The sequence below is a fragment of the Pollachius pollachius genome (assembly GCF_949987615.1).
Source record: "Pollachius pollachius genome assembly, chromosome: 11".
NCBI lineage: Eukaryota > Metazoa > Chordata > Actinopteri > Gadiformes > Gadidae > Pollachius > Pollachius pollachius.
In genome coordinates, this window is record NC_136944.1 from 17854112 (window position 1) to 17866778 (window position 12667).

The window sequence follows — 12667 nt, forward strand, 5'->3', positions numbered from 1 at the left end:
TCAGGACATCTTGGTGTTTTTTCTTTGTTGTGGAGGACGTGTGGGCGGTTTCAAGCAGTCTCCCTGTAGCTTCTTACCTGTGACCTGTAGGCACCGCCACGGTTGTCAGGGTGATGTTTGAGGGGGGTCTGGTTCTGGCCTATGGTTTCTCAACCTCCTCATGTTCTGGGTATCCTCTTTTTTTATACAGACTCTATTCTTCCCTCTCACCGGTTCATTTTCCCCCTGCCGAAATAATTTGTATTTATGTTTAATAAAACACAGTATGACGACCCAGCGTGGTGGTTATTATCACTCTGTTCCTCTCCCAGCTCTCGCGCCTCATCCTGTTGCTTCATAATAATAATAATAACCCGTAATGGTAATCAAAAGATTAGGCGTAGGTGCTGGCCGACGCTGAATGATGGTTGAGATTAAACGGTTTACACGGGAACCACTCTGTTGTGGTTATGTTAGCAACTGCACAAAAGGGCAAGGCCCTTTTAAAAACACACTGACTCACTCTCTCTCACTCTGTTTCGCCATTTTTCAAAAGAGCTTGCTGAGCTGGTGCAACCAAAGGAGGAAATGGACGTTTGGAACTCCAAGAGCATTTCAAAATGTGTCTAAAACAGAGGAGCAGGAGAGATTAGTTGTGTACATTGAGCACCAGAGGGGAGACAGAAGTGAGTAACAGTGCATAGTGAGGGCCAGGGGGGAAACACTAGTGAGTAACAGTGCATAGTGAGGACAAGGGGGGAGACAGAAGTGAGTAACAGTGCACAGTGAGGACCAGAGGGGAGACTGTAACAGTGGCTAGTGAGGACCATAAGGGCTAAAGTAGTGTGTAAGTGTGCATGGTGAGAACCAGAGGGGAGACAGTAGTGTACAAGTGTGAATAAATGTGGGTACCAGACGCAGGGACTACAGATATAAATTAGCTTATAGCTAACTGGTACTACAAATGATCTGTGCATTGTCCCTGGCAGATAAAGAAATATTGAAACAGTGCGTAAGTGTGCTAAGTGAGAACCAGAGGGTCAACAGTAGTGAGTAACAGGGCACAGTGAGGGCCAGAGGGTCAACAGTAGTGAGTAACAGGGCACAGTGAGGGCCAGAGGGGCAACAGTAGTGAGTAACAGGGCACAGTGAGGGCCAGAGGGGCAACAGTAGTGAGTAACAGGGCACAGTGAGGGCCAGAGAGGCAACAGTAGTGAGTAACAGGGCACAGTGGGGGCCAGAGGGGCAACAGTAGTGAGTAACAGGGCACAGTGAGGGCCAGAGGGGCAACAGTAGTGTGTAAGTTGTAAAAGGTGGACACTACATGATGGGAAGGACATAACACCCGACCTTCAGCCAATCTGTAAGGACTGATAAGTGTGAGATGAAACGGCTGCTTTATGACTCAGGTTAGTCAACATTACATGTTGTTTTTACATCGAGTAATACTGTACTGTTACCTGGAAATGATGGGGTTAGGTTACAGGTCAAATTCCCCGAAGCGCTAGTACAACTTGTTCATTCTTTCTCTGAAACACTTACACACACAGCCTCTTACCACAGGAAGTGGTAAAGCAGCACGCTGTAGTGGAAGCTAAAGCTAAACATGGCATTGTGGTCACATGCTACGCAGTGTAGCGTAGCAGTCCCATCCATCACCAACACATACATAAACAAAGACATGCAGCAAAATCATGAAACACTTGTAGCAAAATCTATGTTATCCAGCTACGTTATCCATGTTAGCCCTGTCATTTTTTGGGTTAGTGTGGTTAACTATATCATCACATGTTAGCAGTACAAGCCCTGCTGTTGTTAGCAATATTAGCTTCGTTAGCCATGATAGACAAGTTACCCATTCAACTCTTTATAAGGAATTTCAAAAATTTCCCAGGTCCACCTCAACCAGCGCCTAGGCCTCCGAGAACACACTCCTCCACGCTGTATATGTGTTTTATTTTGAAAAAAACAATAATTCTCCTGGAGAAAAGTCTTCTGGTGCAGTTTATTTAAAAACCTTTAAAAAACATTTTTTATATTTTAATCACAACACTGCACCCCCCCCCCCCCCCCCCCCAAAACCCCACCACTCAACCCACGCCTACAGGTTGGTCCCAGGCCCCTCCTCATCAGGGGGTCGGAGGTCAACATGGAGCTCCGTGACGGGGGCGCGGCGCTGTAGCTCTCCGCTGCTCTGCGCTAGTGAACCCAGGTCGTCCGCCGCCGACCCCAGCGCGGACACCGGCCAAGCCCGCCCCGAACCAGCAGAACCTGGAGGTCACAAGGTCAAAGGTTATTCTTGTCTAATGGGGGTTTGTTTATAATTAGCTTTTATCCAAGGTTGACCTACAGATTGGCTTAAGATACACGTCAATAAGGAACAGGTGCGGGTGAGCCGTCGTCTTGGTCTAGGACGGCCCACAACCTCTGAACCCACCGGCTAACGTTTGACCACGAATTACCTCTGGGGACAACGGAAAATATATCTGCGCTTCCGATTGTAGGCGAATAACAGAGAACAGTATCCGGGGGAAGACTTCCTCCTCCGTACAACGGTCATTGTACAGCCCCATAAGCAACTTGAGATGCAAGAACAAGTTTATTAAATTTGACCTATTATAGCACCAGGTGTGAGTATGATTAGCCGTTACAAGCCGTTGTGGAAAACTGCCTCTTCTTACATCACAAGTGGGCGTGTGCACCTAGATGTGTGCTGAATAGATCCGTCTACCAGCCGACCCTGTGGACTGTTGCAGACATCTGTCCGTCATACATCTAGTTGGACACGCCCACTTGTGATGTCACGGCTTGTAACGGCTAATCACACTTACACATGGTGGTATAATATGTCACCTTTAAGAGGACCTACAGGTCAAGTAGGGACATTGGGGTTTGAACCCAGAGTCTTTCGGGCCGAGAGTGTTTTGCCGATGGGTCGGGACTCACCGATGCGACGGCGGCCTGCCTTGGTGCTCTGTGGGCGCGTCGGAGCCCCGGAGCCGGGTCCCGGGGCGGTACAGGACATCTGGGACTGGGAGCGCTGAACTCGTCCGTCCCCGCTTTTACTTATGCCTGTGGTCGTCATAGCAACAAGGTCACATGAAGACAAAATCCCAACTTTCTATAGGAGCATAACAAGAACCATACAGGCTGTAAAACATTCAGGCAATATATACGCACATACACTAGTATACATCTGTGGCTACCAGACACTGTCCACATAAGCCGGATAATGAGGAACACAAACATACCAATGGTGGTCAGATGAAAAATGAGACATATGAATGATCTTAATGGGTACATGGACTTATTAGGTCCTGGTCTTTCTGAGGACCTGGTCTTTCTGCAGACCTGGTTTTACGGGGAGCTGTTTGCATGGGTACCAGACGCTGTCCTCATAAGGATAATGATCACACACACACCAACGGTGTGCCGACATGAAACTACACCAAACCTTGGGTTACTTCCTGAAGACAAAGCAGCCCTGGGCCTTCCCATCGTTGTTGCAACATGCTCACTTCTCTTTTCTGTTCAGTAATGGTCTCTTTCCCCCAAGACGGCCCTCAACCGGAACAAACACACAAACACACTCTCGCAACCTCCCCCTTACTGCCAACATGCATTGCTCCCAACACTGAGGTTAATCAAAGTCATTCAGCAGACGCTTTTATCTCAAGCTGCTTCAAGTCAATTCAGATCCATGTCATGAAGGAGCCGGTAGGGGTTGGACAGTACAGAGACGGGTCATTCAGGAGCAGGTAGGGGTTTGACAGTACAGAGACAGGTCATTAAGGAGCCGGTAGGACATAGACCATACAGAGAAAGGTCATTCAGGAGCAGGTAGGGGTTGGACAGTACAGAGACAGGTCATTAAGCAGCAGGTAGGGGTTGGACAGTACAGAGACAGGTCATTAAGCAGCAGGTAGGGGTTGGACAGTACAGAGACAGGTCATTAAGCAGCCAGTAGGGGTTGGACAGTACAGAGACATGTCAGGAAGCAGCAGTTAGCGGCTAGAGGGTATCTTACTCGAGGATGCATTCAGGGGGATGCATTCACGTTCAGAATCGTAGACCCTTTTAGCTGGGAGTCAACACCCTCACGTTTAGCGAACACTATCCTGATCGCTTAACGTATTTCAGTGTTAGATGAAAGATGATTGCGATGTGGTATGGTGGTTAGTTAAGTTAATGGTTTTCATATGACAGATGGTTGTTGGACTGTTGATGTCACATGACCCAGAGGCCGTCCGGACTGGGACACCCTCGTGACCGTCCTGGTAACGTCCGGACTATAAATAAAGCTGTGAGGAGGACGTACTCTCTCTGGGGGAGAGGCTGGGCAGGTGTTGGTCCGTGGTCCGGGGGGCCTTGGTGTTGAGGCGACCCTTGTAGATCTGTCCGGCCAATCCTAGGATATCCTCCTCTCCCTGGCCAATCCCAAACGCACACAGACACACACATCACTGACTGGCGGTGGCTAGTCACAGCTGCGACCGGCCACATTTCGTTCAACACGTTTGTGCACCATGGGCACAATGTAACTCACCTCACCCACCACCCGGTAACGGCTACTAACTACTTTAATACTTTTATCATGTTCAAGATAATGAATATAAACAGCATACTGTGAAGTTGTCTACACCGCCCCACCTGTAGCTTGAGCTCGGCGGGGTGCACGGGCTGGGCCTCTGTCTCCGCCTGGTAGAAGTGCCTGAGGTGCTGGAAGCGGGCGGAGCGCCGGATGGGCTGGGTGACGGTGTGGTGACCCCCGCAGGGGCGGGACATGGTGACGTAGCCGTAGTCCCCGATCCCAGGGACACGCCCACTGGGCGCAGGTAAAAGGGGAACGCGTCAGCACATGGACGGGTCATGTAGGAGCAGGTATGGGTCAGGCAGAACAGTGACAGGCCTTTAAGGACCAGATAGAGGTTGGATTGTACAGTGGCAGGTCGTTAAGGACCAGATAGAGGTTGGATTGTACAGTGGCAGGTCGTTAAGGACCAGATAGAGGTTGGATTGTACAGTGGCAGGTCGTTAAGGACCAGATAGAGGTTGGAATGTACAGTGGCAGGTCGTTAAGGACCAGATAGAGGTTGGATTGTACAGTGGCAGGTCGTTAAGGACCAGATAGAGGTTGGATTGAACAGTGGCAGGTCGTTAAGTAGCAGGTAAGGGTTTGACAGTACAGAGACAGGCATTAAAGTTGCTGGTAGGGGTTAGACAGCACAGTGACAGGTCTTTAAGTAGCAGGTAGTGGTTTACAGTACATTGACAGGTCTTTAAGGTACAGATAAGGGATATATAGTACAGTTACCGGTCTTTAAGTAGCAGGTAGGGGTTAGACAGTACCTACAGTAGCTACTTAATTATATACATTATTGTTTCAAATGCGGTGGTGTTTTTTGTATGAAGTAGGGTTGTGGTGGGCTCTGCTGCCCCCCACTGGTGGGGGAGGTACAGCACCCAGGGTTTTACAAAAAGGTGAGCGAGAGAGCTAAAATGGAGCGAGAGAGGGTGACAGACAGAGATAGAGAGAAAAAGAAAAGTCAAATATGTGCCGTGGAGTGTGAGGTGGGCGCACTTGGACTCACGGTGCAGTCATTTCCACTGGGCGCGAGCACGAGATGCAGTGGAACCTGGCCACCAGCTGTCTGGAACATGAATAATATAAATAATAAATTTGCATGTACAGTATATAGTATATTAAGGAACTATGAAACAAAGAGGGAAAACGTGTTCATGTACGGCTAACACTGGCTGACGATGTGTCGACAATTGCTCCCCCATGATGCCTATCCTTTTTGTTTGCCACCAAACTACTATCAAGACCAACAGTGTAAAGTCTTGGGAGCACTTAGATGAAACAGCAGGTCCTCTTAGTATGGCTCTACAGAAGAGACCCTAAGAAACACAAGGAACTGAAACAAGCACACAAATACAGACGGAACAAACACGAACAGGCACAAATCCCAATTAGTATTGGGATTGAATGTTGTTGACGTAAGGAATTTGGGCAATGTCAACAACCCTTTCATAAAGGAGGGTCTAGTGTACCCTATTCTAAAGGAGATAAGAAAGGAAGTATTACAGCACCTTTCCTTAGCCTTTACAGAGTCCTGGAGTCCAGCTCGTACCTTGTGAGGCCGGCGGCGTTGTCTTCGTGTTCGGGAGACTTGATCTTCTTGCGGATGTTCTTCCACCGGTCCTCCAGCTGCTTCTTCAGCGAGTCAAGCTCCATCCGGTTGAGCTGTGGGACGGAACCAGCACAGACCGGTAAGGGGCGGTGCAGAGAGCCAAAACCAGGAAAGATCAGCACAGACCACTACAGACCAGTACAAACCGGTAAAAAAACAGCACAGACAGGCATAGACCTGTCCAGACTGGTAAGAACTGCTACAGATGGGTACAGACCACTAAGGACTGAGTGTTGTGACCAGTATTGTGGTATTTTAAGCTTCTGAAGAGGTAGGAGATGTATAGGAGAGAAAGAGGGAACATGATGAATATATCTTTATGAAAGATAGATAGATAGATGGATGGATGGATGGATGGATGGATGGATGGATGGATGGATGGATGGATGGATGGATACTTTATGCACTTTGGCTTGAAATAAAAACAAAGCAGGTTGACTAAAAGCCAACCCAAAGCTTGTAGTGTTTAATGTGTGTGTAGACAGTATATCTGGTTTGGTGTATTAGTATGCACTGTATAATGTGTGTCTATGTGTAATGTTGGTACGTATGTTAGTGTGTACTGTTTAGTGAGTGTATTAATGAGTATGCGTGCGTGCAGTGTTTAGCATGTACCTTGCCCTCCATCTCGCTGGAGAGGCGGTCTATGACCTTGTGCCAGTCCTGCTCCTGACCTGTGACCTTGGAGAGGAGGTCGTGGAACATGGTGCTCAGCTGCTCCGTCGCCGCGTCTAGCTGCACCAGGCTCACCTTGCTCTCCAACGCACACTTATCTGCCTTCTGGAGAGAGAGAGAGAGAGAGAGAGAGAGAGAGAGAGAGAGAGAGAGAGAGAGAGAGAGAGAGAGGGGGAGAGAGAGACAGAGACAGAGAGAGAGACAGAGAGAGGGGGAGAGAGAGAGAGAGAGAGAGTCACTCAGATGGACTGAGTGTAACTCAGATAAATTGGGTGTAACTCAGATGGACTGAGTGTAACTCAGATAGTCTATCTGTCACTCAGATAGACTGAGTTTAAGGGTGTTTTACATCCTTCCCCGGGGCCACGACTCACGATCTGGATCTCCGTCTCCAGCAGCTGCTTGTCCGCCTTCTTCTCCTCCAGCACCTTCATGGACTTGTACAGTTTCTGCGGGAACCAGCATGACATTCTCACCGATGCTGGCCACAACTAGCATCATGACCAGTGTTTTTTTACAACACTGTGTTACAGCATCTGATCACTGACTGAACAGTGAACAGACGATATTCACGTTTACCTGGAGGTGTGTTTGTTTCTCGTCGTGGTTCTCCAGCAGGTGTTGCGTTGTTTCGCGAAGCCTCTCAAACTCCGCCTGGAGCTGGGCGATCTTATCCTGAATGGCGCTCTGACACACACACACACACACACACACACAGACAATTAGTCACACACGATGACCCATGATGAGTGGAGATGCTGGTGGAGAGGAAGGTGTGTATGGAGACTAGGGCGTTCGACTCCTTCCCGAAAAGGTCCTGGGTTTGATTCCCTTGTTTACTTCAAGATGCCCTAACCCCTTCCTCTGTACCGAAAATCACTATCTGTTGCTTAAGACTAAATTGTCTACTCTACTGCATGACTAAATAGGACCATCTACAATGGCACGGTTCCTGAGCTCCTCCAGTTCTACTCCAGTACTACTTTAGCTCTATTCAATTTCTACTCCAGTTGTACTCTAGTTCCAGGGTGTAGCTCTGTGTGACTGGAGCGCCCCCAGGTGGTCGCTACTACCTCTGCATCGCTGCACTGTTGCTGCTGTCTCTTCAGGGTGCTGAACGCTTCATGGAGCTTCTCCAAGGGTTGGGACAGACAGCTCAGCTTCCTGTCACTCTGGCCCTCCCTGTCCCTCTCTCCCTGGCTGTCTCTCTCTCTCTGGGTGTCCCTCTCTCTCTCTCCCTGGGTGTCTGTCTCACTCTGGGTGTCCCTCTCTCTCTCTCCCTGGGTGTCTGCCTCACTCTGGGTGTCCCTCTCTCTCTCTCCCTGGGTGTCTGTCTCACTCTGGGGGTCTCTCTCACTCTCTCCCTGGGTGTCTGTCTCACTCTGGGGATCTCTCTCGCTCTCTCCCTGGGTGTCCCTCTTTCTCTCTCCCTGGGTTTCTCTCTCTCTCTGGGAGTCTCTCTCTCTCTCTCCCTGGGTGTCGCTTTCTCCCTGGTTGTCTCTCTCTCCCTGGGTGTCTCTCTCTCCCTGGGTGTCTCTCTCTCCCTGGGTGTCTCTCTCTCCCTGGGTGTCACTCTCTCTTTCTCCCAGGGTGTCCCTCTCTCCCTGGTTGTCTCTCTCTCCCTGGGTGTCTCTCTCTCCCTGGGTGTCACTCTCTCTCTCTCCCTCTGTGTCTCTCTTTCCCTTGGTGTCTCTCTCTCTCTGGGTGTCTCTCTCTCTCTTGGTGTCCCTCTCTCTCTCTCCCTTGGTGTCTCTCTTTCCCTCTGTGTCTCTCTTTCCCTTGGTGTCTCTCTCTCCCTGGGTGTCTCTCTCTCCCTGTTCTCTCTCCTGGGGGCTTTGGCAGAGCTGAGACGTGGAGGAAGGTCCCACCATGTCCTCTAGGGTGCGGCGCAGATTGTCCAGCTGCGGGTCAAAGGTCAGAGCTAGGGTAACATGAAGCTGAAGGTTTAGACACAGCAGGCGGAATCACTACACTGTACATTTTTTCCTTTAATTCAAATAACATAAACAAACATATCTTCGAACGTAGATCTGTCTGACCTGTTCCTGGAGGTGTGGATCCGCCTCCCCGCGACCTTTGACCTGCCTCACTTCCTCTTCAAGCTTTAGCACTACTTCCCTAGAAAGGACCACAGACCAGGCCCTGCTCACACACTAACAGTCCCCACGACGACACCAAAACATCAACACACTCACATACTTACTGTCTCTACCAAGAGACTAAACATCAACACACCCACACACTACCAGTCCTCACGAAGACACTAAGATATCAACAGAAACACCCTGCACATGCTTTTTTCAGTTTGAGTGGAGTTCATCATTAACCTTTCTTTTCTTGGGTAGCTGTTTCTCGTTACCTGAGTTGTGTGATCTCGGCATTGACTTCCTGGCTGTCCCTGTCAGGCACTCGCTCTCTCGCCTCTCTTGCCTCTCTGGCCTCCCTTAGCTCCTTCGTCTCTCTTGTCACTTCCAACACTTTGCTCTCTCTCCTCGCTTCTTGTCTTTTTCTCGGGGTCGTGACCTTCTGCTCGACGAGGAGATCGGGTTTTGGATGAGAACATCGTCAGCGCGTTGGTCAGCTTCCCTCAACTCAGGGATGGTCTGCTTGTGTCTGCTTGTGTGCGTGTTAGTGTTTATGTGAGTGTGTGTGTGTGTGAATTTGTTTGTAGGAAGAGGATCCTGTGTGTGTCTCTCACCTCCTCCCTGTCGCTGGACAGGCCCTCCACCTGGGATCTCAGGTGTTTCATCTGCTCCAACAGGTCTTCTGCTAGATCTTGGGACCCTGCTTACCACACCATCATACCAGCCAACCAACACCACCACCAAGCATACACCACCCAACACACCACGACCAGACCACACAACACACACCATCACCACACCACCAAGCATACACCACCCAACACATACACCACCCAACACACACCACAACCACACCACCCAACACCATCCAACACACACCACCACCAGACCACCAAACCCACGCACATCACCACCACCACCACCAAACATACACGACCCAACACACACCACCACACACCACCCGACACACACCACCAGACCCCTCAACACACACCACCAAACCCACACACACCACCAGACCCCTCAACACACACCACCAAACCCAAACACACCACCACGATACCACCATCGTAAAGAATATCAAACATAATTATTAATAAGAAACCCTAACCTTAAAGGTTCTGAAGTTATAACCGTTCCTTTTCCCTATGTGGAACGCTCAAATGTCGATCTTAACCAACGTTGACGCCACTTCTACAGTGGACGTATTTTATGTTCAGCTCTTAGACGCCGAGACCATAAAGGCTGCTGAAACCGGGCGGCCATCGTTATTACCCGCCGCACTGCTGGCGAGCTTGGCGAGGTCATCGAGCCTCGCCAGCTCCGCCTCCAGTGTCTCCACGCGCTCCTCCAGGTCGTCATGGCGATCGCTGAGCCGGCCCACCACCCTCAGAGCCTCCAGCGTCTCGGGGAAGCCCACCGCCGCACTACCCCCCGCGACCTGGCCGCTAGGGGACGGTCGTTGGGGCGGCGGGATCGGTGGGGGGCTGGGGGAAGGCGGGCGGCCCGGGCCCACGGGGCTGGGGGGGTCCGTCACGGGGCCCTTCGCCCCGGCGGAGAGTTCCTGCAACCGATTCTGGAAGTCAGGAAACCAGTTTGAACTTGTTCTGTCGACACGACACAATGTTCTCACAACACTGAATAGTGGTTTTATTTGAAAGATTTATTTTTAAACTGTTACGCTTTATTATAGAGTGGAAGGTACGGTAGATCGAGGGGAGGACGTGCAGCAAAGGACCACGAGCAGGATTCGAACCCGGGGCGCTGCGTTCAGGACTGAGCCTATATGGTACGCGCACTACCCGGTCTAGCCACCGGGGCGCTGCGTTCAGGACTGAGCCTATATGGTACGCGCTCTACCCGGTCTAGCCACCGGGGCGCCCGAATAATCATTATTCTATTTGTATCTTCCCCGTCTATCCAATGGAGACCAACTCGTAGTTTGTCAGGAGCACAGTGCGGAGTGTGGCGATGTTTTGTTGCCTAAACGAGGTCCTCAGCACTAAATCTCCATGGGAACATCTCAAGGTCCTGATAACAAGAAAAGGGTCTCAGAGTCCTCACAACGCGACCAACCAGAGAGTGTGTACGTTTGGACCGGTGCTTTCCAAACAAGGGCCAGTGTGCGTAGCGTCAGTGAGTCACTGTGTGTAACTGGGGTCTCTCACCGTGTGGAGGTTTTCTCGCTCGGAGAGCAGTGCTGACTGCAGGACCTCCCAGGTCACCGTGTTCTCCAGCACCACTGGACTGGGGCATCGCTCCACCCTCTCCTTCAGAGACCTCTACAAACCACAAATAACTAGTATGCAACACGCAAACAAGCCGTAAACCACTCATGAATAACAGTCTGTAGCCTCTCCATGGACAATTTTATGTTTTTTACTTTTAAGGAGCATTTAAAACAAACAGAATGTTTACAAAAGGTCACTTTGCACCAAATGCAATCACTAATCACTAAGATAATAGAGTGACATAAGCCCTGATGAGCTGCTGCTTTGTAGCAAAACCCTTCTATGTCACGGTATATGCGATGTGTGCCTGTATGTAGGGTACAGTCTGTTACTGTTTCTGAGGGGACAGCGTTCTAATCCATCAACAGACAACACCATGTTGTGCTTCAAAACATGAAGCTGCGGCAGTACAGAGATCTGTGTGGACCTGGTTGAACAATCAGTTGATTTGGTTGTCATGGTGGGATGATCACTGACCGTTGCAGCCTCCAGTTGTTCCACACGGTGGCAGCACTCCTCCAACGTCGTGGCGTGGTCCTCCAGGAGGGCCGAGTTCACCTGGGCACAACACACAACACAATAGCAGCCACCAAAGGGTTATGCTACCTGTGACGGGCTGCTGAGTGTTTAGCATAGACGACCCAGCCAGAAGCAGCCAAATTAACCGTGTGTTTGTAGAAGAACCCGAATCTTGTTGTGTTGTTATTGGCCCTTGTTTTTAATAAGAGACTTCCGAACAGACTGTAAATCTTTGGACAGTAATAACAAGTAGGGTTCGGTTTTGTTGTGGTTACGGTAGGGTTTTGTGAGATTACGGTAGTGTTTGGTGTGATTACGGTAGGGTTTGGTGTGGTTATGGCAGGGTTTAGTGGTGTTAATATAGGGTTTGTTGTGGTTACAGTAGGGTTAGGTATGTTTAAGCTAAAGTTAAAGTAAAGTAAATTGAAAAGGAATTTCTATGCATTCTCCTTGGACGCAGAGATGCCTCCCTCCCTCCCTCTCTAATTGAAAGGTGTTAAGATAGTTTGCATTTGCATTGCCATTGTAGCCACAAAACAGGATACTGAGGCCAATCGAATGACTTCTTTGTTGTGTTGATTCCTCTAACTGTCTGGCAGCCTTGTAGACATGTCCACTATAGTGTGTGAAGTGGACATGGTCAATGGCCAATACTAAGCCATAGCCGATACTAAACCTTCAACGATGGTCACTCCCCCTCACCTTTGTTTCCTTTGTATTAACTACCCATGATGTGAACGTTTCCCGATAAGAATCATGTACACCCATTGTCTCTTTGAAAATAGGCTTGGTAACTTTGCAGCCTGTATCTTCCCATTATCATGCTCTAAAATTAAATCAAATATTTTGCTGTCCGAAGTGACCTAAAAATAAGTTACCATTTATCAGGTTTACAATATGAGGACACAGTGGTCAAGTCAGTTGTACTTTTGAACTTTATTTTTGTTCTTCTATCCATCATTTTATTTTGCGCTGTGAATTGCTG